Consider the following 25,825-nt stretch of genomic DNA (forward strand, 5'->3'; position numbering starts at 1 on the left):
TGCTGACAGAGCAGCCAAGAGCAGAGCCATCAGGATGGAATCCCTTCAACAGCATTAAGGAGCAGGCAAAACTATTAAAACTGTAATTCACTGAACTTGGGTGACAGCTGTCAGGGCTCCAGGAAGTCCTCACAGAAACACGGATCTTAGGATGGTGAAGGTGGGAAGACAAAAACCAGAAGCCATAATTCCCCACCGTTTGCAAGACCAATTTAACACAATTACAGTTTGTTCTTGTGAGCAAAATCAGACAGACAGCACAACACTGCTCCAATTTAATTCACAGCAGTGCAGGAGCAACTAGGAAAGACCATGGCACAGAAATGGCCAGAAGCATCTGCTGGTTAGTCATGCCCACTTCCACAATCACCCCATTGCTCTGTGCTGCTCGTGCCACAAACATGGTTCCTCATCATCTTATGGTCCTCCTGTGCATCACTGAGCACTGCATGCTTCTCATTCTCCTTCATCCCAGCAGGATGCTTTAGCAAAACCTGCTGGGTTCCTCTTAGAAAGATAATTTACTGCGGAGTATCTCTCTAGGTCATGTCACAATCAGCCTCTTAAGACCGATTTGGGTAGCCTCCAGTATCACTGAGGCATCCAGCATCCTTTGCTGTGAAAGACATGAAGATTTAGGCATTTTAAACACTCTATACAGTAAACTGAATCTGTAAATTAAGGTCATTAAAGTCTCAAATGCTTTAACTGGTATTCTTGCTTAAATAAAGAAAAGTGTTTATCATAAGAAATTCCCATTTTAGGGTGTTCTTTATACGGACATTTACTGGCCATACCCTGCTGCCTAAAGGTAAGTATTTGTGGCAGCAGGTCTCTGACCACAGAGAGCAACACATAACTTTCCCAGGCCTTTCTGGGAAAGGATGTGAGAAGATCAAAGAAAAGAATGATAAGTAATTCTTATCTTGAACCTGCTGCACCTGTTGTTGTGAACATACCTAATGTGTTACAGAGATTTGTTTACCAAAGGGTGGTTTCTTAATTAGCAAATGGTGATGGTGTTTGGATTGGAGGACCAATTAGTTCCAGCTGTATAGCAACTGTCCATAAAAGCAATGAATTTCCTAATAAGAATAGAATAATAAAGGGATTAATCAGCCTTCTGTGAACCATGGAGTCAATGCTAATTATTACCTGACCAGGGGCCTGCTGCTGCAACAGGTATTCCATTATTTCACCCATGCCAGTTCAGTACCACATCCAACCACCATCAGTTTTTCAGGATTTTAAGTAAGTTCTGAATCTATTTAAAGTAAAGAAAATAATTCTCTCAGTATCCACTGGATGCCACCACCTTAATTATCATGTTCAGGAAAACACAAAAAGCAGAAACAACCTTAGGTTCATTCACTTTTTGGAGGAAACTTTGCAAACAACTCCCACCAAATAAAAGACTGATGAGAGATGGGGTTTCAAGCTGATAAAGTGCCTGCAGCTCCTCATCAGCTGCAGTGCACCATCATGCAGATGGTGCAGGAGAGACTGTGCTGCAGATCTCTGGAACAATCAGCATCTCCAGGGTTTGGCGTAGGTGAGCTTTGAGAATAGGAGTCAGAGACCACCTCTGCTCCAGTATAAAGTCTTAAAGCTGGAATTTTCAATAAGGGAGGAGAGAAAGTGGTCAAACATTTATATATCAGAGCTCAGGGAAGAGCTACAGCTATGAAGAAATACTACCAGTTGTGTCAGGACTTGCATCTGCTCCAAAGAAAGGCCATACAGGATTGTTATAATTCACACATACTCATCACTCCCTAAAATAATGACATGTTTCATACTATTATTCAAAGGAAGCAGAAAACCACTTCTAAGCCAAGGCTAAACCAGTTAAGGCATATATGATACAAATAGGTATACTGACTGCTTGCAGAGTAATGCCAACACTGAAATATATGAAGTGTACCTCAGCACATAAATAATAGTACTACAGCTAAGAGGCAGCTTTCAACTTCTCATGAGCAGGTTCTAACCTGGACTGAGTTTGGAGTTTCATACAGACAGCTTTAGTAACGAATATAATCGATATAAAAAACCCTGAAGTTTCCTTCTAGGCACACCATTACACGGGCACAGCCTGTGCTCAGCTTAGAGGTGCATGTCCTCATTTAGAAAATTTCAATTGCTTCCCATTGTTTTTCAAGCTGAACATTTGTTTCTGCACTTTGGTAATTTGATACTCTCAGTAAATAAAGAGAAAAAAAATGTAGCAGCCTTAGGGTTTCCTACAACTTCTAAGTATTAATTTCACCTACACTGGCCTGGCAATGCCACATTTTCCACTACCACATCTGCTTTAGTTACTCCTTCATGGCTAGCTCCCTGGCCCTGGTAAAAAAAATCTCCTATTTTTACGAGGCAGCACTAGCTGACAAAATAATTGACTCGGGGGAGCTGCATAGATACAAAGACCCCTAATGTATTATTAGGTATGATGTCATCTGTGAGGCACAATTTAATGACTATTTATCATGTATGAAACACTTTGTTTGGAAACATGCAACATAATTTTTCATCTTCAGCCTACTGGACAAGATAAGAACTCGCCAAGTGTATTGATCTTAAATAATTTACTACACCATGGGTAATATCTTAATTTGCTGGGAAAGAGAAGTGACAGAATGGCAGCACCAGGGACTAACGTTTGTTTTTTTCCAACAGAGAATTCATTTAGTCTAGATAAAAGCAGTATGTATTCCCAAAACTCACCTCTATTATTTCAAGTCCTCTCAGAGCCTATTTACATTATAGTCTCTGATAGAGACAGCAAGACTGATCTTCAGATGGGTACAGCTGTTTGCCCCTCTGATGAGAAAGACATTAGATGCAAAGCACTGAGACGTTAAAGGCAAATGGCTTTCATTACACTAATCTCACCTCACCTAGTAGCGAATGCAAGTCAGAAAACCTAACCCAGTTATTCCTGGAGCCACCCCCTCAGTTAGAGCACTGAGCAATTGGTATCAGCTGCAAAAGGTTTGTTTATATTTTACTGCCACTCTTGACAGGACTCTCATCTTCATCCTGTTTTGTATTTCACATTAAATGACCCATCTGAATCACAATCTGCATCTCTCTTTTTCTAATTAGGTTTGCAGGCTTCGCATTTGCCAAGCACAGCTTTAAAATGAAAACAAAAGGCTCGAAATCTCTGAGGCAAATCAGAGAATTCAACAAATAAGTAGGCTTTAAAATTCATGATTTTCAAGCAAACTGCACAACTTCTGTATGCATACATCTGCAATACAGATGCTGATAACTGTAAGACCCAACAGCGCACAGCCAATTCTCTACACATTTCCTCATCTCTCCCTCTTTCCCACACTTCCACATCTATATACGGCCATCACATGGTAATTACATCTGGTCACTCTTGGCTTGAAAGAACTGTGACTTATCAACTGGAAATGAATACCAACCTCCTAAAACTGTATCATTTCACAGACTGCATTCTGTGAAACCACCAACATAAACAGGTTAGGTGAGGAAAAGCCTCAAAAGTTGCTAAATCCCAAGGCTTTTTCCAATTTTTTTTTTTTTCACAAACTGAAGGAGTATGTAGTCTGAAACTTACTCTTTTCCAGGATGAACCGATATTTAACATGTCTAAGCCCAAGTCTGGAGTCATATTTCTCACCAAGCATGTATGTTGCTGTCTCCCTTTTGGCTGCTTGATCCATACACCAACCCTTCCCCAGTCACTATGCCCACCTTCCTCCAGGGAGACTGGGAAAACCCACTGAACTATGTGTTTACTGACCACTTTTGACCAATACTTCTTGTTAATAATTTATCAGGTTTGTTCTACTAAGCACCACGCATATTTTTAGAGATGTGAACATCTTCCCCTCCTGCCAACATCCCTTCGACCAGAAGAAAGATAAAGCCAAAGCATGGGTTAACACAAAAACTGCAAGCTATATGCAACTCAGGCTTATAACATTTTCAGCATGAATTCTTTATGTCCCTAGTTAATAAGGTAGGCTTTCTTGAAACAAATCAGCCTGCATTCAGTTTGTTATTTTCCATGAAAATGAATAAAAAAAGAAAATTACTGCTTTTAAAAACAGACCAGAAAATTATGGTCAATCAAAGCCTGCAGAGAAGATAAACTAGAAGATATTTTAAATTAATTATATGCTGCACCTAGCAACCTCCTGGTTTTCAACACTTACTCTTGATTCTCCCATGTTATATCTTATTTCACCTCCAGCAGGATCCTGCAGTAGTGTATTATTCAAAGCAGTATCATGACTGTTGTTTTCAATGTACCAGGTGGATCTGGTTATTTTGCAGACTCTTCTTTTTGCACTGACTCACAGTCATAATGGATAGCAACATCTCCCAAGGGAGTTTTCCAAGCCTTGTTAACAAATCAGATAGCCTTCCCTTTCCTTTCCACAAACTTACCAAGAAATAAGGAAAACAGTTTCTACTTCAAGGCTGTTTCATCAAATTTATTGCTGTGAACAGTGAAAAGAAGGTTTGTGTATTTCTTTCAAGGTTAATGTCTCTTGCTGATGACATGAAAGAACTGATTAAATTAATGCACAGGATATGTTTGATTTCTCTTTAAAAGGTTGGCCTCAGAGACTAACCAGTCACCACTGGAAGGAGAACACCAGTAAGTAAAAAGCTTCTTACGATCTTGCAAGTAACCTGGTAATATTTCCCAAAGCCAGGCACCAACAAAAATAGCTTCCTCCAAAAGGCTGACTTTTTCAATGGTACAAATGGATACTTCCTCAACTCCAGGGAAAATGACAAGAAATGTCTTCTGTAATGAAGCAGAGGACATGGCATTCAAAAAGGCCCAGACCACACCCACACTCCTCACTCTCACATGTACCTGCAAAAAAGCCCTGAAAAAACAAACTCACATGCTTTATAATATAATCCATCCCTCATGCAACTGAAGCTGTCCCTTTTCTCCATCACCCTCTGAGGCTCATATCATTATGCACCGCCTCCTCAGCAGCTGAAGACTGGAGTTTTCTCCAGTCCCACTCACTCAGCTGCTCATGGGAGGGAGCCCAGATGCCGAGTCCTGCCACTCCACCCATCTGAGCTGCCTGGGATGCTGTTGGAGCAGGAAGGGTGTTACATCTCCTTTCTTCCCGCATACACAGAACAAAACTGCCTGTTGAAAAAAAATTAAAAGAAAAAAAGAAAAAAAAAAGAAAAAAAAGATAAAAAAAAGAAAAAAAGAGAAAAGAAAGGAAAAAAATTAAAAATAAAAAAGGGCATTGTTTCCACTTGCAAGGGAATCAATGATCCCAAGGCAAAAGGCAGTCTACATCCCAGCACATTAGCTCTTCCTGATGTGAATACCACAGAAAACCTTCAGCACTAGTAGGGACTCAGAAGTGCATAGGAAGGGCTGTAGTGTGCAGAAAGGGGTTTATTCCACACCCTGGTGCATCAGGGACGAGAGAGAGGGGCAGTGGAAACGCTAGGAATGAGTGGGGGGGTTTCAGGAAAAAGCAGAGCCTGGCACAAGGTACCAGAGGGTGAGTGGGAGGGAATGAGAGCAGACATGTACTCGACAATTATAGCTGCATTTCGAGCAGCTCCAGCAAAACGCAGTGGTGTGTGTGACAGCAGAGAGGAGAGCCAGAGGCACTGAGGAAGCCGAGTTTCATTCCACCTTGGATCTCAAGGGGGACAAGGGCAGGAGGCGGACACAGGAAGCCAAGGGAGGTGTTGAAAATGAAGAATACTATTTTTGTACCTTAAGAGGAGCTATGGGTAATTCACTTCAACATGCACTTGGTGCAGAGCTCTTCACACACCATCTGGGGGAGGAGCTGCATGGTCTCCACTCCTTCATCACCATCTCCAAAGCAGAAAACCTCCCTGAAGCATCATCCCCTCTCTTATGCTTCAGCATTTCCCTGCTCCAGCAGCACCAGAGCACTTTGTAGCCACTCTCCACTCAGTTCTTTTCTTCCCAGACCAGATTTTTTATAGAGGAGGTCACCAGAACCAGCAGAAAACGTGCTGGTTGACAGAGGCCAAGCACCACAAAGCAACAGAACATTTGCCACAGATAATTTATCACAGCTACACAGTGGCACTGCTGAGAGAACGCACACACCGACTTTTGCAGTCTCTGTCTTTTGATTATTAAAAGGGCCAATTAGCACATAAATTGAGCTGTGAATACTGAAAGGGATTTGAAAACAGTAATAATTAAAGAGCAGGACAGTAACTGGGCTCATGAGCTGCCCTTCATCTTCCCTGGCCTGCTTGCCAAGCTGCTCACATATCGATGGAAGAAAAGCAGCAGTGCTCATTAACTGCGCTGTGGTACTCAGGAGCATCCGTGCCCTGCCAGCCCCGTGCTTGCAAGCACACAGGCTCCCTGCCCCTTGCTGAGAGACGCAGTACTTATTTGCACTTCTCTAACTTCACACAGCACTGAGTCCCCAAGGAAACTTCTCACCTCCACCCCACAAAACATCTCAGGATCTGCAGGTATTCCCTCATCTCAGCTAGACGGCGGGACCAACCCTGAAAAGAAAGGGGTGATAATGCCAGGGAGAGGAAAAATGCCAAAACTCAGCACCCCACCCAGCTGTGTCAGCCACTGACTAATGAGGAGTATCTAATGGCAAACGATGTTCTCAGTCCTTAAGCTGCTCCCCAAGGAAACTGTCAGCATCTTTTATTTACAGACTGACGACAGTCCCTCGGGAAAACACTGCCGACTCCTGCGTGGAGCATGGGAAATGTATATCTTTTTAATCACCGCAGCACTGATTCATCTTCAAGGCTGGCGCAGTTTCCGCTCTTTGTTGCTCTGAAGCGACTGCAGTGATACAGCTCCCCTGTGAATACCACTGCCTCTCAACTACAATATTTACTATTAGGATGGCTAAATACACTCACTGACATGCAGGCAGCTCCATCCCAACTCCAGAGGCAAGGTCCCCTCAGCTCTCCCATACAAGGAAGCTTACCAAGGAAGGAAGGAGGAAGATGGACCCACTGTGCACTGAGTATAAATGATGACAGGTCCACAGAAGTTGAATGAACCAAGTTTAATTAAGAAGTCACCAAGATTTCCATGCATGTTTCATATATATAAATTACAACACCCATCAAGCAATGTTCTCCCTTTCTCATTTGAAACCTACCAGTTTGATTACTTGCTATAAAAACTACCTTTGGCTAAAAAGAGGGAAAACTAAAATACCACAGGAAAAACAAACAGATGAAAAGATGAACTTATTTAAGAATAAACATTTGTAATCATGAAAACAATGGCATATTTCTACTCCATCTAGCACTGCGTGACACCTCTATGTGCCAGGCTGATGCAGCTACAAGCTCCATCTCCCAATGCCTTGCAACCTGCAATACCATGTAGGGGCATGGATATACCCTTGTTGACAAGATCAAAAAGCAAGAATATAGCCAAGTCCACCAAAACAGGAGCCAAAAACTCACAGGTAAGGCTTAAAAGAGAGTAAGAGTCAAACCAATGAACTCTTTCAGACAGGCTGTAGACATTTAGAGCACAACAAAAAGGCTGTTTTTTTTCTGTGGTCCCACAGAAAACACAAGACAATTAATACCATGTATAGACTTTGTCAAATCAGTTTCCTGGTTACCTCTGATGTTAACAACTTTTAAAAGTGAGAGTCCATCAAATTCATGCAGGCAGTAGACAGCTTTGCAATTAGTGTGAGCCAAGTTCCCTTGAAAAGAGGTACATGCTTGAGAGAGACAGAGAAGCCAAGCAGATTTATATCGGCTGTTTTAGCATTAAATCTCTTCAGAGCTTTTAAAAACATTAAATTGAGACCTTATTAAAAACTCGGTATTTTTATTGCACCACATTAATGACACTTACAGTACTAAATTCAATCTGTACTTTCAAACACCACCAACAAACACAGCTCTAAGTGTAATTAAAGAACTAGTCATCATTTTGGAGAAAATTTCTGGAGGCACACCAGCAAGCTTGAAAAATGAAAGGAACTCACCCTCGTATGGGAATTTGAGAACATATATTTTATGATTTTTTTCCTTTCTGTGTACAATGAAATATCTTGATAGCATTACGTTATAAAACAGTTTAACTGAAGGGACGGAAGGCTCACAGCAGGATTCACTTCTACACGCTAATTAATTATCACTTATTGGAGACTTTGCACGCATATGTTTTGGCTGCAGAAGCTGCTAGTCTGAGAGGTTTTGTCTAAACAGTAGATTGCCAGTTTTGCACTAAGTCGGGAAGAGCTTTTGTTTTCATTTTCACTTGAGGGGAAGAGATCTCTGCGATCTGTTGTCACAGAGGCAACATGCACGGATCCACTTTCACTCTCTTTTCAAGAGGTAATCAAATATGTTGAAACACCATGCACAGTGGCATGCTATTTTAAAGCAAACACTGGAATATGCATTCAGATCTGGTGCTTCAGCAAAAGAGAAAAGTCCACAAATTACTCTTTTTAGTAAGTCAGCAAAGAGCAAAATATTAAATCCAGCCTTGTCCAGAAGAGAAGATACAGATAGCTCAGTAATACCATGTACTCTGTACTGGAATTTCTACATTTTAAAGATCTCTTATTTCTCCAATAGCCTAAGACATAACAAGGTAAATACTCATATATTGATGATGTTGTCCTGCCTCTTGCTTTCCTAACCTAGTTGAGAATATCCTGTAGACTGTAAGAACATCTAATACAAAATATAATCAAGTGTTTGACTGAGATACAGTTGAAATCATGGCCTACATATATGGGAAAAAAACCCCCTCAACTGTGAATGACAAATCACATCACTGAAGCTATTGCCAGGAAAGCAAGTCACTTAAGATCAGCTAAAATACAGAAGACACATGCCTACACTCACTAATGAGAAGGAATAGCAGTCATGTATCTGCACAGGCATGCAGTTTAGAAAGTACATTATGAGACTGGGAAGCCTGATTTTCCACTGACTGATACATGATTTTGGCAATTCCTTTCTTTGTTTTGCTCCCCATTACCAAATTAAGGTAATGACATCCCTAAGGTACAACAGATACCTGATCTGGTGACAAAAGCCCTGGAAATTCCATCTCAGAAAGGCAAGTATACAAGAAACATAACTGAAACTGACTGCTCAGTCCTTTTTTCTTCATCATCACCCACAAAACTCTCTTGTGTTTGAAGAAGCCACATATTAGTGCTATTAACATTTATGTTGTTGCTGTTTTAAAGCCCAGGAAATCCTACATTTCCTTATTGACTTTTACAAAACACAAACAAGTTACTTACAGCAGGACCTGATACTTTTTCCTTAAGAAATGAAGATTCAAAATATTTCCAAACATGGTCATTTTTAAAGCATCTAGGAGACTTTAATTTCTTGCTGCCATTAGAAAATAAAAAAATCAAAGCATAGTCCAAAACAAAACAAACAAACAAAACTCAAACAAAAAACACAACCCCCCCCCCAAAAAAAAAAAAAAAAAAAAAAGAGCTTAAGAGGATAAACCTGTGTTTATGGGGTCATTTTCAGGAAATCACATCTCAGTTCCACCTAGCACCAGCACCACATCCTTTTTTAACAAGATGTAAAACATGTATCAGATAAAAATACAAGGGAAAGATACAACAGAGTATCCACAACACCTGCCAAATGCCACATCAGTAAGTTGCTGGGTGTGCCACATCCCAAACCTGCAGCTGCTCAGTGGAACAGACATCCCCTCCTTTGGGCACAGCCTCAGGTACATGCGCTGTTTGCATGTTTAAGGACATCTAAAACAGAGGCAGATTCTCAAGTGGCTGGTTGTATCTGTGTGGCTGAAGCAACCCTTCCCATGCATACTCCCTGATTTCATCACTCCTTTCTTTACTCATGGTGTCAGACAACTGTGGCAATAAATAGCTTTTTCTTGCCTTCAGCCTCACACACATATAGACCAACTGCTCCAAAAGAGAAATAGAACTTTTCTCTGGAAAAAACTATGGCTTTTATTACATTCCGGTACAGCCTGAACACCATTCTACTTTTTCCAAGCAGTGCTCATGTCATGTAAAAGGGAGAGGAGGAGACGGAGTGAAACTCTTCTATTATTTATCAGACACATAGTCTAGTGTTTGCCCCCGCAAGCTATTTGAGAGATCTATGGATGCAGCATCTGCAGAAGATTTTCTCTCATTAACACTTTTAACTATGATGATTTACAACACAACACTAAATTCACACACTGCTGAATGCTGTGAATTTTTGGGTTTGTCCTCAGAAATTATTCGAAAAATCCGATTCCTTTTTCATTATGTTGTAAGAGTGTGCTACAAAGTAGGATCTATACACTGCACATTTATCAAAGCTCATAAGTTATTGATGTGACTCTTAAAAACTAAGCTGATAAAGCCATTCCACTTTTGGTGATTTACATAATTATACTTTAGGTACATTTTACTTATTATTCTGTTGCCTACAACCAACTTTTAAGGAAACATTGCATGTATTCCTTTTTAACTGGAAGCAATCAGAATTGCCCTAAAAATGCACTTTTACACAAGAGCAGAGGTCTTGACAAGAATCTCAACTACTTGTTTCAAAGCAGTGGGTAATAATCAGGAGAAAAGAATAATACTCATCATCATCTCTTTACAGTCCTGTGACTCCTCACTTGTTTATATCACAACAGCATCTAAATCAAAGACCACAGATATTTGCTAGTTGTTTGACAGATAAGTGTAATTTGGGCACTTATCCACCTGCCTGTTCTTGCTAAAAAGCTGTTTCCAAGCTGCCCCAGAAAGCCCCGGACACACCAGGGGTACTCGCTTTCAAAGCATGTGTTCCTTTTCTGCTATCTGACACAAATCAAACACTGTGTTCTGCATTCCACTGTGACAATCGTGCCCTTGGAATTCCCCTCCATGGAGGAGGCAAGCAGAAAAGCAGTCACCTAAGCTGGCTACTCCTAAAGGGAAAGTCAGGAGGGGAGAACAATGCACATACAAAACAAGAGGGGCAGAAGGGAAGTGAGTCAGGGTTCCGGAAAATATTTACTTGCAGATGTGAACACAAAGGAATCTCAAGCATTCCTTGCCTGTGCAGTGGATTTGTTGCCACAGGCTATTTAAGGTAGAAATTTGCCATATTTATCCTCCAGCCATGTCAGTTCAAGTTACTCCCGCGGGGCCCTGACAGCACAACATCACTTTGCAAGACATGCCCAGCTGTGAAAGAAGGCTACCCCATCTTATGTTAGAAAGGAAGTTCATGCCTAAATCCTTTTCAGGACAGTAAGAGAAATGAGAAAAATTGCTAATGATCTTAAAACAAGGATGGAAGAAGCAGGAAGCCTGAGCCGCCAATCAAAATTGGTTTGTGGGACCTTTGACAAGTCACCCAGTTTATTATTTCAGTTTTCCCTCCTAATACCTATCCACACACTTTAATAAACATGTGTACAGCTGACACAAGGCTGGAAAACTCTTCCAGAAGACAGCCAGGGTGAAACGTCAGAGCTCGAAAGCCACAGTGAAACAAGTCCCAGACATTTTTTAGACTAATATTATTCTTTCAGTAGGCGTGGTGGCAGAGGGACCACCATGTTTTCCAAGTGCTGCTCTGGAAGCTATGCCAGGCATCTTCAACACAGTAATCTCAGGATATGGGATTGACTCAGACTCCTGAGTGCTGGACAAAGAGGGCAGCAGGACCCCAGGGGTGAAAATGAGCAAGGATCAGATGAATCACTTCACTGGGTAACTCCTCCTCCTGCATGACTCTCCTCTAGTGGACACACTACCAGCTGAAGATGAGGTAGTGCTGGTTTCTTAAACTGAGAAAGAAAGGTCAAACCCTCTGCATCACAAACACACCTTGCAAGTGAAAACCACAGCTTGCTAGACATTCTGCAAACCTGTCAGCCAGTGCTGACAGCTGCAGCCCACATGGTACCCTGAAGCAAGGCAGGGACCCTGGCACTGCAAAGTAGCCAAGAGCACCTCACCTTTAGCCCTCCTGCTTGAAAGAGCCCTGCTACAAAGAGCCCTCCTGTGTCACAAATGTCAGGGTGGGAATCGAGATGCTTGAGATCTGTGCTGGGGCATTGCAAGCAGCCACAGTACCATAGCGCAACACAACTTCAGCACTGCATGCCTGCAACGAAATACTGCTGATAATTAGCACTGAAAACACTACTGCTATAAACAACTGCACTGCTTCTCTCTGCAGCACTAGTGCTGCACTGCCTGCACTACTAGTGCTATCCCCAGTTTGGGGCAGGTTGAAGATGGACATTAATAAAATCATCTTGTAGCTCCCATGGTCCTTCAGGCTTATGCCAAGGCATGCCAGGAGTTAAACATTAAAATTATAGTAGTTTTGACACTGAAATATTTTTCAGTATCAGAGCGCCCAGATAATTTATATATTACAAATATGATTTGGCAGGATTAAATTTGAAAATGATATATCAAGGATTTGTTATTAGAAGGGAAAACATTTGCAGCATACCACAGACCACCAGAAGAAAAGCCTGATTGCTGTGATGAATAATGCATATTGCCTATGGTACTAATTAACCTTGTACTCCAGTAAGATATTGTGGAACAATAAGGCTAGTCTGAATGTGGCCTGACACTCTTCCCAATGGCATCTGGAAAACAGTCTTTGAAACATGTAAAATTTGAATTGGTTAAACCAGAAGCCATTGCTCAATAAACTTTCAGCAGTATTTTTGCTTCTCCGTATCCACAGCCCATGCTGTTTTCATGCACATACACAATGCAAAACACTGAAGGTGAGTGCACAACCAGAAATGTTTTAGCTCAGTTTTCCACGGGCCCTCACCCACCTGCCAGCAGCACACAAGCAATAACATGGTGCCTCCCACTAAATCCCACAATGCACACTCAGTCCTACCACAGAACTGCAGTGCCACTGTTGGGCTGCCTCTGCTTCTTCCCAGCCAGAGTGGCAAAATGCTTACAGTAAGCTCAGTGAGAATGAACACTACAACTTCAGGCTGGTGCTTTTATGCCTCCAACCTGAGAGCATATGCCTCCATCTGAAATAATTCATTCTAGTTTGGGCTGGTTTTTCTTTTCTTGTAAAATACTCGTTTTTCTTCTTAGCCCAGAGCTACACATGTATTAAACACAGATGCCACATTAGAGGCATTGTGCTTTTAGTTGTGTGCACAGTGCCCACAAAGAATAGCAAAATGACTTGCACATACCTGAATGACTGAAGATACAGAAGGAGTAATGCACAGGAATCTTGATAAACACTTTTTGTGTCAGTTTATAGAGTCATAGAATCAAGTTTCCAGACAACACTGGCCACTGTTTTTTACACACCAATGTCTAGTCTAGCATAGTCTTTTATTGGGGGAAAAAGGAAAAAGCCAACAAAAAACTAAACCTTACATGTTACAGTGTGCTCATGGGCACTCTATTCCCCCTTCCCCGGGACCCTGTGACTCTGATCAAGATAACCCTGGACCCCTCCTTCCTGCCCCAACGGGGTTGGCAGAGAGCCAGGGAAGCCCACCCTGTCCAAAGTCTATATAGACCCCTGACATTTCCTGTCTGTCCTCTTTTGCCCCGCTCTCCCCTAGGACATCACAGAATAAAGAGAGCTGAACCAACATATGTCAGGGTAAGAGCCTCTTTTGGAAATCTTTGCCATCTCCTGATATTCCTCCCCTCAAAGCCTCAGATCTCTGGGCTAGCCTGATTATTCAGGGGGCTGGGGGGGACGTCACTTACAGTAAAAAAAAAAAAACCCAAAAACAAACAACACAGGAGAAAAGAAGAGGCCACCAGATCAAACAGTCCTACAATATTTTGGAAGGGCAGGATTTGGCAGGGAGCACTTCCCCCCATCTACCAGTGCACTTAACATGCTACACTTCAGAGCCAGTGCATGACCCAATGCCTTCACCATCAGGATGACACAACTCGTCAATGCCATTAGCCACGGTCAGAGCTCAGTCAATAACAGACTCGCACAATGATTTCACTGGTCCCCGAGCACCAGATTTCCAGCTGGCTGCCATCCCACACACCCCAGCAAAAACACACCAGGAGATGTCTGACCTGTCTGCTGAGTACTGTGTTACTGATGCAGCCAGGAGACAAGAGCCTGAAGACATCAATGATGAGGATGCCAAGTGCAGAGCTCTTGCGTCTTAGAGAATGTTGGAACTCAAAATGTCCCTCAGACATTTTTGGAGGTTCCAGGCCTTGGTCAGAAGCATTTTAGACCCTGGCAAGCAGCTGGAAACAGCTGTGATTTTGAGTTTGAGCCATGGAATGAGTTACCAACTTTGAAGGTGGAACAAGTGGTCACAGATAGTATAGTAGAAGTAGTTACAAAATAGAGGGGAAAATTTTTTAATATTGTACAGGGGGGTTTTAACACCTGTACAGGGGGGTTTTAACACCTGTACAGGGGGGTTTTTACTTTGTACAGGGGGGGTCAGAAGTTTTAAGATGAAGGGATCTGGGCCTGATCCTGTTCTTCCTCCTTCTTCTTCCTTGCCTCCCTGTTCTTGGTGATGCTGGCACTCATGGATTGGTTTAGAGTAGAAAAGCACCTTGTAACATAGGTAGTAGGATTGGAGAGAAACTGTAAACATGGAACACGTAATATATCATATAAAAGATAGCAGCAGTCCTGGCGGGGAGAGAGAAGAAGACACCAGGCAGTGAGGGTGTCAGGAGTGTGTGTGTCTCTGCCTGGGCTGCTGACCAAACAGCCACAGCGGGCGAAGACAATCTTTTAGATAACTAGCAATAAACTGCCTTGAGACCGAACAACAAGAGGCTGCGGAGTTTTTCTTTGGAAGCACGGGTTGGAGGAGAGACTTTACCACCACACGAGACCCCTGAACTAATCCCGGGGCTCTCACAAGGGAAGGCTTCCTATGTTGCACCATGTCCTGCAGCCAGGCTCAAGGCCTGCTATGCCATTTCAAACTAATTAGAGTGAGAAGCGACTCAAAATTTCTTCCTTACTCTCTTCAGTGGAGAAGAGTGCAGTAACAGGTGGATGACCTTTAAGCTGTGTCCCCCTGAACTACATGAAAAAAAGACAACCACAAAATGCCAGAAACTGATATTTGGGAAATTTGGAGGAGATCAGGTTCAGACCACTTACTGACAAATAGGCCTGAGTTGTACCCATTATCATGAACTAAATTTCTTTCCTATAGGCTGTGTTCTGCTGGCAGTCAGTATGACACTTAATAAAGATCTAAGCTAGGAAATCATTTAGTTAACATATCATAAAGGATTACCATCTCCCTCCCACCAAAATCAATGACAAAATACCCACTGACTACAAAATGCAAAAGATCACACTGCAATTCATTTCTGCCAGGAAACCTGCAACCAGATGTATCAGTCTGGCAGCATTACCCTACAGCAAGGTCTCTCAGTGTTATTTCTGCCAGGCTCACTAGTGTAGGCACCCACAGGATGGTTTCTTTCTCTCTCTAGTACTAGCTAAACTGGACCAAAATGCCTTTGCACATGAATGATCGATTAAGTCTCTCGAGCATAAGCTGGTCTCCACTTCTGCCTGTGTGGGCCCACACTGCCCTGACCCAAGCCATATCTGTAGGCATTACCCTCGTCTAAATTCCCTGCTGATGGCTTTGTTGAAGGATGCTACTGCTGTCACAAGACAAGAGCAGATCCTAGCTGCTGTGACACTTCATTTGTCTGGGCAGCAGCAATGCCTAGAAGGATGACTGCCCTGTTTTAGTGGAAGTATGCAAGATAATCAAGGCCAGCTAAGCAAACTAGTTTTGACACATTAAATCATGCTTGAACTGTGAAAGCAAAGAAAAATAATGTAAAAGCTCTTCTAAAAAAAAATTTACAAATAAATAAATAATATGGGCCAGTCTTGTGCCCAGGGAGGAGAGAAAAGCTTTTATCTGAGCCTGACTGAGGACTTCAGGTAGGCAGAGAGGGAAAGATTATTTTGCAAGACAGACACCTGCCTTTTTCTTCATAGGTTTGTAGCATTTCGCTTCTATAAAGAGTCTCTTGCTGATCATCTTTTTTGCTTTACTGCTCTGCTTTACTGCTCTGGCAGTAAAAGAGCATCAAGTGCTTGAGCAAAAAGCAGACCCAAAATCAGGTAGGACAAGAAGAGTAAAATCACATCACTTGTCTGCTTACCCCTTACCAGCACACTCATGTGCCTACAAATGCCCTGACCAACATCTGATTTGGTACTGGAGGGTCCCATGATTACTTTTGCTGCAGTACTCTGTGAGCCTTAAGCTATTTTTGACTCAAATTCCCTCTGCAGGCACTTTGCTCTAGACATTGCAGCCTGCAATGACAACACTCAATCTGCACGAGTCAACCATTGCAATGCAGGAAATCCCAGCAGCACAGGGTCACAGGGCATCTGTGGACCTTGGCAATTATATATGGCATCTCCCTATCATCCTGGACCTCTTCCTCCCTGCTGTGAATTTCTTCCAGTAATTAACATGCCCAATTGCCTTGGATTTATACTAATAAAACACTGGCTCCTGTCCCAAGATTCCAACATTGCTGTCACTTCTTGAACCTGCGCAGAGCCCCAGCAGTAATGAAGCCCACAGTCCTAGCTCTATTACTGCCTGGGTTGTAAGCTATCTGAGCAGCAGTTTGGAGCTGGGAAACTGCAGCCTGCAGGTTGCTTCTGCCAAATTACAAATTAGCACATTCCCCATGCTCTGCAGTAATTAAAAACCTTCCTTTCCAGGCAGCTTTCGAAGGCAACACTGTGACCTCATCACCATTGCAATGGGATGACAGACTATCCAACCTGGTGCAAGCCCTCCAATGCATTATTTGTGGAATTAGTACTGTACCACAGCAACTTCAGCCCACACAGGAGACAGCAATTTCACCTGGGTAGCAACCATTACTTGGAGTTCAACAAAGATCACACTGGCTCTTTAGACAGGCTCACGTTATTCGAGTAATAGCAGTCACACACATGCAAAGGGACTGGACAGTCTGCTGGGGCAGGGGATGTTTTTTTATATATAAGCAGCGTGTGTGGTAGTCAATAATGCTGATGTTTTGGCAGTGAAATGGACCCTTGGGTAGAGATGGATTCCTTGGCACAGCTGCCACCCTAGGCAGAGACTCTAGGTGATGTGAGAGTCCTGCTCAGAAAATGCACATCCAAACCAAGTGGTTTTTTGAAAGAAAGCATCTAACTGAGGTACAAAAGCAAGCCTTTTGAAATTACAATTTCTGTTCAAATTCCATCTCTAGAGGAATGTTAATTTCATTGTTATTTCCCAATGAATCCACCTGGAGATGAATGATCTTAAGAGGGTTTTAAGTTAGTTTAAGAGCATAAAAGGAGTGCATGAGATCAAGCACAGCACTGATACACAAAGTCCTGGTTCGGGTTCTAGTCTCTGAATGGCACTGAATAACTCAGCCCAAGGCCGTTGTTTGTAAAACCGGGAATAGCGACTCTGACCTACTTCATGAAATGGGTAGTTCAAGATCCAACAGAGGGAAGCCCTTCACATGACCTGGAAGTGGTTTTAATAGTCTGCATTAACTATTTCTTTCCTCACACTGAAACACTCACTTCTCAGCTAGTCAAAGCCTACCATGAGGACTTGGCTCAGGACACCTCTCCAAGTGTCACTGCAAGAATGGGTCACATCTAAAGTCAGTACTACCCCCAGTGCCACACTGGTCAGGCAAACCTGTCAGGGAAGCTGAGCCCACCACCACCACTACCACAGTGGGATCCATGAGGACCATGAAGATGCAGATGAAGATGCTCTGCTGATGTGTATCCTCTCCCACCCATCCTGCTTCCAGGAATGTAACTGTGGGTGGCATGAGAAGGCATGCAGCAAGGGACAGTCTTCTTTCAACCTCCCCAGCTAGGAAGTTTGTCCTGATACTGCCATTTACCTGCAGCTCTTAAAGCCTGAGTTTTCAGGAGAAGGGAAGTCTTGGCGTTAAATTGATTGACTGTCATTTACAGTGAGAAGAACGTTGCCATCCTAAATTCCAGTTCTTCAAACTTCAGTTTTATTTTTAAGGACATAAATTTATAAAGACAGGTGTATGAAAGTAATAAGGGATATCCACAAACCTTGAACTGCCTCTTTTGTCTTGGTTTGGGTTTTTTTGCTTTCTCAAATCTGTTTTGTGTATACATTTTGGGGTTTATGTAACACCTACCCCTCTGAGTTTGCTCCAGTATTAAAAACCTCTTAACCACCCTGAGGGAAATCAAAAATGGAAGCTCATCAGAACCATGTTCAATACAATCTTAACCCTGTGTTGCTCATACACACAATTCTGTCTATTCTAGATTAACTTCTTCAGAGAGAGAAAATTAACAATCTTCCAGCAAAATAAATGGGTATCTCTTTTATCATGAAGAGCAGATTCAGCTCCTTCTACAGACATATGTATCACGGTCTCTTCATTCTTACTTTATTCTGCTGAAGACTTACCTTGTAAAGGATACAAGTATATTCAGCTAAAGAAATAAAATATAAGCTGTGAATCTGTCCATACAAGGCACAATTGTAGCCTGCACTTGTGAAGCCTGGATTTCAACCTCAATTTTAACCTAGAGCAAGTGAAAATGGTCAAGATGTAAAGCATGGAAAGAGGAAAGCTTATTATTGAAATGTGAACACATCATTAACTACTGCTAAGTGTTTCTAAATGAGAAATACAAAACTGAAAACCCAAATTATGAGCAAAACAATAGTACGACTTCATTTTAATACCCCATATAAATTAGGTGGAATGAGGGTTCTGACAAATGAGCTCTAGCAGACCCTTGGCAGTACAAGTGGTGCAGCCACCCTTTTGCTACAGATCACCATCAAGGGAGAGTGCCCCCAGGCCAGGACATCAAGACAAGCACTCCATTGATCACATCAGTCACGGCCAAACTATCCAGTTTTACAGAGCCAGCAGCAGCTTCCAGCACTGGGGCAGAGTGGGCAGCTGGGGACAGCTGTATCTTAAATCAAGGCAATTAAATGCACTGCATTGCCAACAAGCATTCATGCACTTTATCCTCAGTGGTTTTCCAGAGTCCTTAATTGTTTCAAAAAACCACAATTAATAAGTGAGCTGTTTCCAAGCCATTCAAAGTCAAAGCTGGCATCAAAGGAATCTAACCACACCATGGACAACACTCCTTTTGTCCTGCAACACCTCTGCCATTCCATAATTTAACAAATTCCCTAATCTATCAATGGATAAAGTATCTTCAAGAATGATAAAACCGAACAAAGGCACCGCTCAAGTAAATATCATTTAGTTATCTAGGACAAGACTAAAAAGCATACCCTATGATCTGTCCCAAAATACCTTATGGTTAAGAAGCAAACATGACCTTCACAGTTCACACTTCTGAAGCCATTTCCAAACCTTATTTTGTTTGCACTGCTCAATCTATACTTTGTGAAGGGAATAAAGTACTTCTTAACTGTCCTTCTGAAAGGTGACTGCACAGCAGCCAGACTGCAAAGAACAGGAATGTTAAGCTGGTCAAAGCAGCAGCCTAAAAGCATTGCTGCAGAACAAGGAAAAGATCTTCAGTCACTGGGGTTATGAGTATACAAGGTAGTGCAGAAAGTTACAGCTCATTAGTAAAGCATAAAGTACTGCACAAAGATGGACCCTGTGCCTCCTATTATAAGGAGAGCAAATATACACACACAAAACAAAACAGAGTAATATTTAATCAGTCCTGCTGCAATACAGTTTTGATCTGTGCAAAACATTCCCCCGCTCTTGTTAATTATTTCAGCTGCAGAACAAAACATCTAAATATATACATGCACATACCTCTCTACAGAATAAAACCCATTCTCCCTCCAGTGACAACCGCATCTTGCATTCAAGTGACTTCCTTTACATTTGAAAAGAGAATACACATTGTGTGGCCAAAAATTCAGCTATTCTAACACTGGCTGGGTTTGTGACTAATTAAAATTAACTAGGTACTTCAACTCATAATTATATAAACACCTAGCATGCTATATTCCCAGTAAATTTTGATTTTAATAAAAAAAATGCACAAGAAGTATGAATGATGGGCAAAGAACTCCCTGGAGGGGCAACTGTATTTCCAGATTCAGTATTCTCCATATACCAAATATTTCCATCACTGTTCTTGCCATGTAATCACCTCCCAGTAGAACAATTAAAAAGAGAGTTTAAAAAAAAAAAATTTAACCCCTGGACTTTGCTTGCTTTCCACTCCTTTACGAAGATAAAAGCACATATGCCTTATCCACCTGAGTCCCAGCTGGGAAGTCTCCCACAAGACAGGCAGGATTTAGCAGCATGCTGCCTTTCTAGCATAGGAAACAAGAAGGAGAGAGAGAGAGAGGGGGGGATAGAGAGAGAGAGAGAGGGAATTCAGCCAACATGAGGCAGAGAGGCAGGCAAGTTGTGGAATGGACTGAAGAAAAGTTGCCCCCCTATTGCAACTGTATCAGGCGTAAAAACAGAAACCCTCTCTGCTCTGGAGCAAAAGACTAAGTTTCAAAATAAGATTACCTGTGCAGCAGCATGTTTCCATTTCTAGAAATAAGGGGATAGGGAAGGCAATGGCTGAGGTCCTGCACTGTGTCACCTGAGAAAACCACACATAATATGCAAATACACAGGGTTTTCTTTATTGTGGTATCTGTTTTATTCACACGTCAGGCCTCTGGAATAGCTGCTGTGCAGATTCAGAAACACAGGAGTTGTAAAGCATGGCTCTGCCATCACTACATTTGTAAATCCTCAGGTGTCTCCCAACCCTCCATAGGTGTTACCTTCTGCTCCTCACCAGCCAAGGGTCACTACCTCTGCTTGCTCACTCCTGCACAGCTGTAAATAAACGATTGCCTCTGAATAAACAATTGCGTCTGACTATCCTTCTAGTGGCTCATCAACGGGATGGCAATCACTGCTCTGGGAAAGTGCCTCCCAACAGTCTGCACTGATTGCTCTGCTTTTGGAGGAAGATGAGTAGCTCTGCTTCAGCCCCAATCAGCCAGCAACAAAATCATCCAGGAACTGATTCAGCAGGTAAACTTCTAAAATACATTAGCTAGATGTCAATTAATTTTAATTAAGTCCAAAATAAATGACCTGTGAACATTTTTCTGCAGCCCTTATTTTCTGTAAGAAACTCACTTCTCTTGGCAAGAGCTCAGCTGAATCACAACACAAGTAATGAACAATCAGCAAAAACAAATATGGTTTTGTAAATGCATTGAGGTATGTTCAGCAAAGTTGATTAAGGGAAAAATAATCAAACAAACATTAATATTCAAGACAGCAGAAGGGCTTGAACACTCTAGAGATGTGTAAAAAAAAATCCAGGTATTTTTTTCTGGCAGCAGCTCCTTTCCAAAAACCACAAATTATATCCCAACCCATCTTTCCTCCAGCCTTCAGTTTCAATGTTCTACCTCAGAAAACAGCAAGGGTGAGGAAAGATGTCACTGAGTTTTCCTCCATTATTTTGTCCACCTCTAACATCTGTAAGCTTGACTATATCTGCTAGCTAGCTAAAACCAACTGTACTCCTTTTGATGTCTCTTCAAGTGGCAGCATGCACCGATTCTTGGAAAGGAGAGAGTCATGACCTCCTGAACTCATTACTCACCTTTTCACTTTGGCTCTCCTTCTGTGCAGTTTTTCTTTTCTTCCATTTTTTCTTAACTCAAATATTTAATTTATTTGTGCTTCAGCTCTAAAGTCATCTGAAAAAAAGATCAGGCTCTGCAAAATCAATTGCATCTGCAGCCCACTGGACACCAGCAGGACCTCACCACTGCAAATGTGTTTGGCTCTCATTAGCTTAACATGTCAACATCCCTTCTCTTCCAGTTGCATGGGCTCAACTGTCTTTAAAGGCATAAAAATAAGGACTTCTTGCCGCTCACTGAAAACATATTGGGCTGAAGGTGAGGATGAATGCAAGAAGTACCCTTGTCATGGTATTCATTTCCTACACAAACCTCAATGGTGAGTGCTGCTATTTACAGAAAGCAACTAAAATTGAAGTTACAATAAAACTCACCTATGCCAGTGCAGGAAGAAGGAAAGCAGAGATTGGGCAGACAAATTTTTTTGGTCAAACCCCTAAATGCATAAAGGGAGAAATGTCAGTGGCACTACACCGATTTTACAGCATTTTAGGATCTGTCCCTCAGCTTGGTTGAGTACGGCCTGCTAGGGCAGAAACCACCATTAAGAGACTTGAAACTGGCCAAGCAGGCTTGAAAGCAGGCCTTTTCCTCAAGGATTCATTTAGAAAGCACCAGCTGAACTGAGGCAATGCCCATAACCATCACTTTAGTGGTACCAAACCACCACTCTGGAAACCAGCATAGAAATTCACAGAGCAACTGCTTTCATTTCTCTTAGTAACTAGCACAGCAATATATTCTTGCGAATAATGAACCTTAACACTGGTCCTTACAAACATGTCCTAACACAGTCACAATTTACCTCTAGCTGTCCCTAGCAGTTGCTGATAAATGTGCTATGCTGCCAACAGAGGTGTAAAAATCCAAATAGTTTGGGTTTTTTACAGTAACTACTACCTAGCTGCCTATATTAATTGAGAGTGAGCACATTATATAAGGAGATTAGACCATGTCATATTTACAACCTCAGAGTCCCCAGTGAGAGAAATTGCTCAGCTGTTACTGTCAGTGACTTCTTCAAACAGGAACCCTGCTGACAAGATGATGAATTCAGAACATCATTGCCAATTAATGATTTGTAGGCAGAAGGGATTTCAATAGTTCCCATATGTTTGTGAGGATGACTGGGATTTACATCACCTCTAATAAAAGAGTGTAGTCTCCTCTGTCCAGATGTGACACTAGAGATTGGAAAATGTCACCTTTGCAGTAGAAATTTTAATAAACAAAGCCAGGCTCTTCTGGGTTGAAAATGTTTTCCCAAAGCATGGTCACAAAAAATCTGCTTACTAAGTGAAAGCAAACTGGGAAACCACTTGCAAGATGCACCCAAGTGATTTACAAACCAAAGGTCAGAAGTTATTTAGGTGTTTGTGAAAGCTACATAGCAGAGTGCCAAGATGATCATTATGTCAGCCAGGAGCCATGGAGTACATTTCCTTAGCATCAATCAGACTGAAAAAAAATTTTCAGTATTTACAAATGCATAGGACCTTTCTTGGTGTTACTTACTCTGTTCAGGGATGCAAAGTTTAACTTCACTATCCTAGGAGACAATCTCATCTTTGTGAATGTAGCAATAACCAAACCAGAAAGTGCTTTACTCACATGGGATATTGATGTGAACTCCCATACATGTGGAATACAGACCTCCTGAATTGCCTAAGGCTGAATGCCTCCTATCAACAGAACATCTCGGAGCCGACCAGCAGGGCACAAATGGCTCAATAACCTGGGTTAAACACAGGACATCCAAATGGGGCCGTCAAACAGGATTTGCCATAGGCACGCAAATCCCATTGATTTGGTGATGGAATTTAGGGCTATCTCACAAAAAAAGAATTAATGATTTTAACACCTCTAGAGCCATAAAGTGATAAAAATCCTGTCGAGGGAGGGTGCAGGCTGTAGGTGAGGTAAAGAGCAGTTTTTGTGGACATACCTTAGGAATAGGGCAGGGATAAACCACCACAAAGCATCTGCACACTTCCTAATTATGATCACAGCCCTACCCAACACAGTTATAAATTGAGAGGCCACATACTGTCCTCTTAAGAAAAACAAATTAAATAAAAACCAAAAAAACCAAACCTACACACAAAAATGGAAAGCACAGCCTTTAATTACTAAGGTCTCTTGTAAGCATACCCGAGATTGCTATCTCAACACTGCAAACCCTCCAAAGGCAGCCCAGCTTCTTCAATGTTAGTCTCAGGTTTCTGGTTTAAATCTGTAATTTTTGGGTTTGGTGGATTGATTCATAGGTTTTTGTTTGTTTTTGGTTTTTTTTTAATAGTGGTTTTTTGTTTGGTTGGGGTTGTTTTTTTGCTTTTTTGTTTGGTTGGGGTTTTTTGGTTTTGTTTTTTTTTTTTTTTAATTATTTTTGATGACACCTCTAAGTGTGCTTTGAGAAATGTAGCATCAGAGAACAGGATTTGAAGGGTGACTAATAGTCACCTAAAAAATTCATCCTTTCCTGGAAAAATTCTAGACCTAGCACCCAAAATAGTCATCCTTTCCTGGAAAAATTCTAGACCTAGCACCAAACCTGTGCCTTGTCACTTTGTGACATGGTATTTTCTGCCATAATTAAGCAAATCTTTGCTGCTCTATCGACCAACATCCCTCGTCTGTGGCAGTCTGTATTTCCTCAACTTGGGATAATGTTGATCTTAGCTCCCCCACAGTACAGTATCAAACATCGAGTCAGTCTCTTCGGCCTTCGTAAAAGGAGAAATATCTTTATCAGCACAGGAAAAGCAAAACCAAGACAAATTTTGCTGTATTGACTACATCTGTAGAAAAAGGAGGCTATTCTCATCAAAAATACCACTCCACATGCTGTTTAGTAGAGGTTTCTCCAACACAAACCTCTCAAACATTACTTTTTCTCTCCATGGCAGCCTTTGAAGAGATTTGAACTATCTTCAGGGTCACTGTGATGTGACCGAGGACTAAAGGATCAAGACCACAGTTTGCTGTGGATATGCACTGATCTATTCTTTGTAGTACACTACAAACAATAATCAGTCTGGAGTGAGCTGAAGAGAAAATGCAACACATATTTCAGCTGAAGTGGAATTCTTCTGCCTTCCCCACAGAATCTATCACTACCCATTATTAAGTGGCTGCAAAGACAAGCCAATTGAGATGGAACTGATAACCAACATATATTAATTTTGCAAAGAGCAAACTGTATGGAAATCTTTGTTTACCCTTCTCTTCTACAAGCAAATTAGTTTCAGGCTACCTGTTACGTATTTACATCAGAAGGGCAAATTTTAAAAACAAGTATATAATACAGCAAACCATGAGACTGTACACTCAGAGTACACTGTTGTTCTTTGTAAGTATTCTTTTTAAGGTCTTGAGCTCGAGATACCCTAGATCTCTTGCACAAGGCCTCTGATGATCCATGAGACCTATGCTGACCAGCAACCTGGGAACCTCAGCCAGCTACTTGTGGGAAAACTTCAGCACATATGGAAGCATTTTTATCAGTGGGGCTTTAAGTTTAACTGAACAGCTGAGCAGCTTTGTATTAAATTATTTACCAGAGAGGAAAATCAATCAACTCACACCACATCAAATACCCAGCCCCCCATAGAATGATAAAGACAGAAAACACACTCCTCCAAATACAAAAACAAAATGCATCTTCTACAGAGAGATTAACTTCAAACATTCCCTGATATAGTCCAGAAAAAAAAAAAAAAAAAAAAAAAAAAAAACAAACCAAACCAAACCAGGCTTCTAAGACTCATAAGGAAACCCTGATACTGAGGAAAAAATAACATAAATCTCTAAAGAACAGATAAGACTACAGCTGCCTCATGGACCCAGTAGTACAGTGCTCCAAAGGTAATAGAAGAATGCCAGATTCTCCTTGTTGGCAGCTCTGTAAGCACCAGAAGCACCTGCACACAGGCGTCAAGCGCCACGACATCAAGCCCAGGCCTCTGTCTTCCTGCTGTAACACTTACTCAAAGGACCTCAGTGGAAGTGAGAACCTGACCCACCGCTGTCAACTCAACCAGGCACAAAAAACATGAAAGAGAAGAAATCCCAGACTGCACATCACCTTGGCAGCTTAGCACAGAGCCCTCCCTTCAAACCCTT

General features: G+C 41.8%; 1 protein-coding gene and 1 long non-coding RNA gene across 15 annotated transcripts in view; both read right to left on the minus strand.

Annotated features, from left to right (window-relative positions):
• Positions 1-25,825, minus strand: part of EPHA5 (EPH receptor A5) — a 196,057-nt gene that overhangs the window by 126,105 nt on the left and 44,127 nt on the right. The window lies entirely within an intron of this gene.
• On the minus strand, positions 21,690-25,821 carry LOC140683971 (uncharacterized). Its single transcript, XR_012055693.1, has 2 exons — positions 24,243-25,821; positions 21,690-24,199 (listed from the first exon to the last, which is right to left on the minus strand). It is a non-coding gene; the product is annotated as an uncharacterized lncRNA (long non-coding RNA).

Source organism: Taeniopygia guttata, chromosome 4 (assembly GCF_048771995.1).
Source record: "Taeniopygia guttata chromosome 4, bTaeGut7.mat, whole genome shotgun sequence".
Classification (NCBI taxonomy): Eukaryota; Metazoa; Chordata; class Aves; order Passeriformes; family Estrildidae; genus Taeniopygia; species Taeniopygia guttata.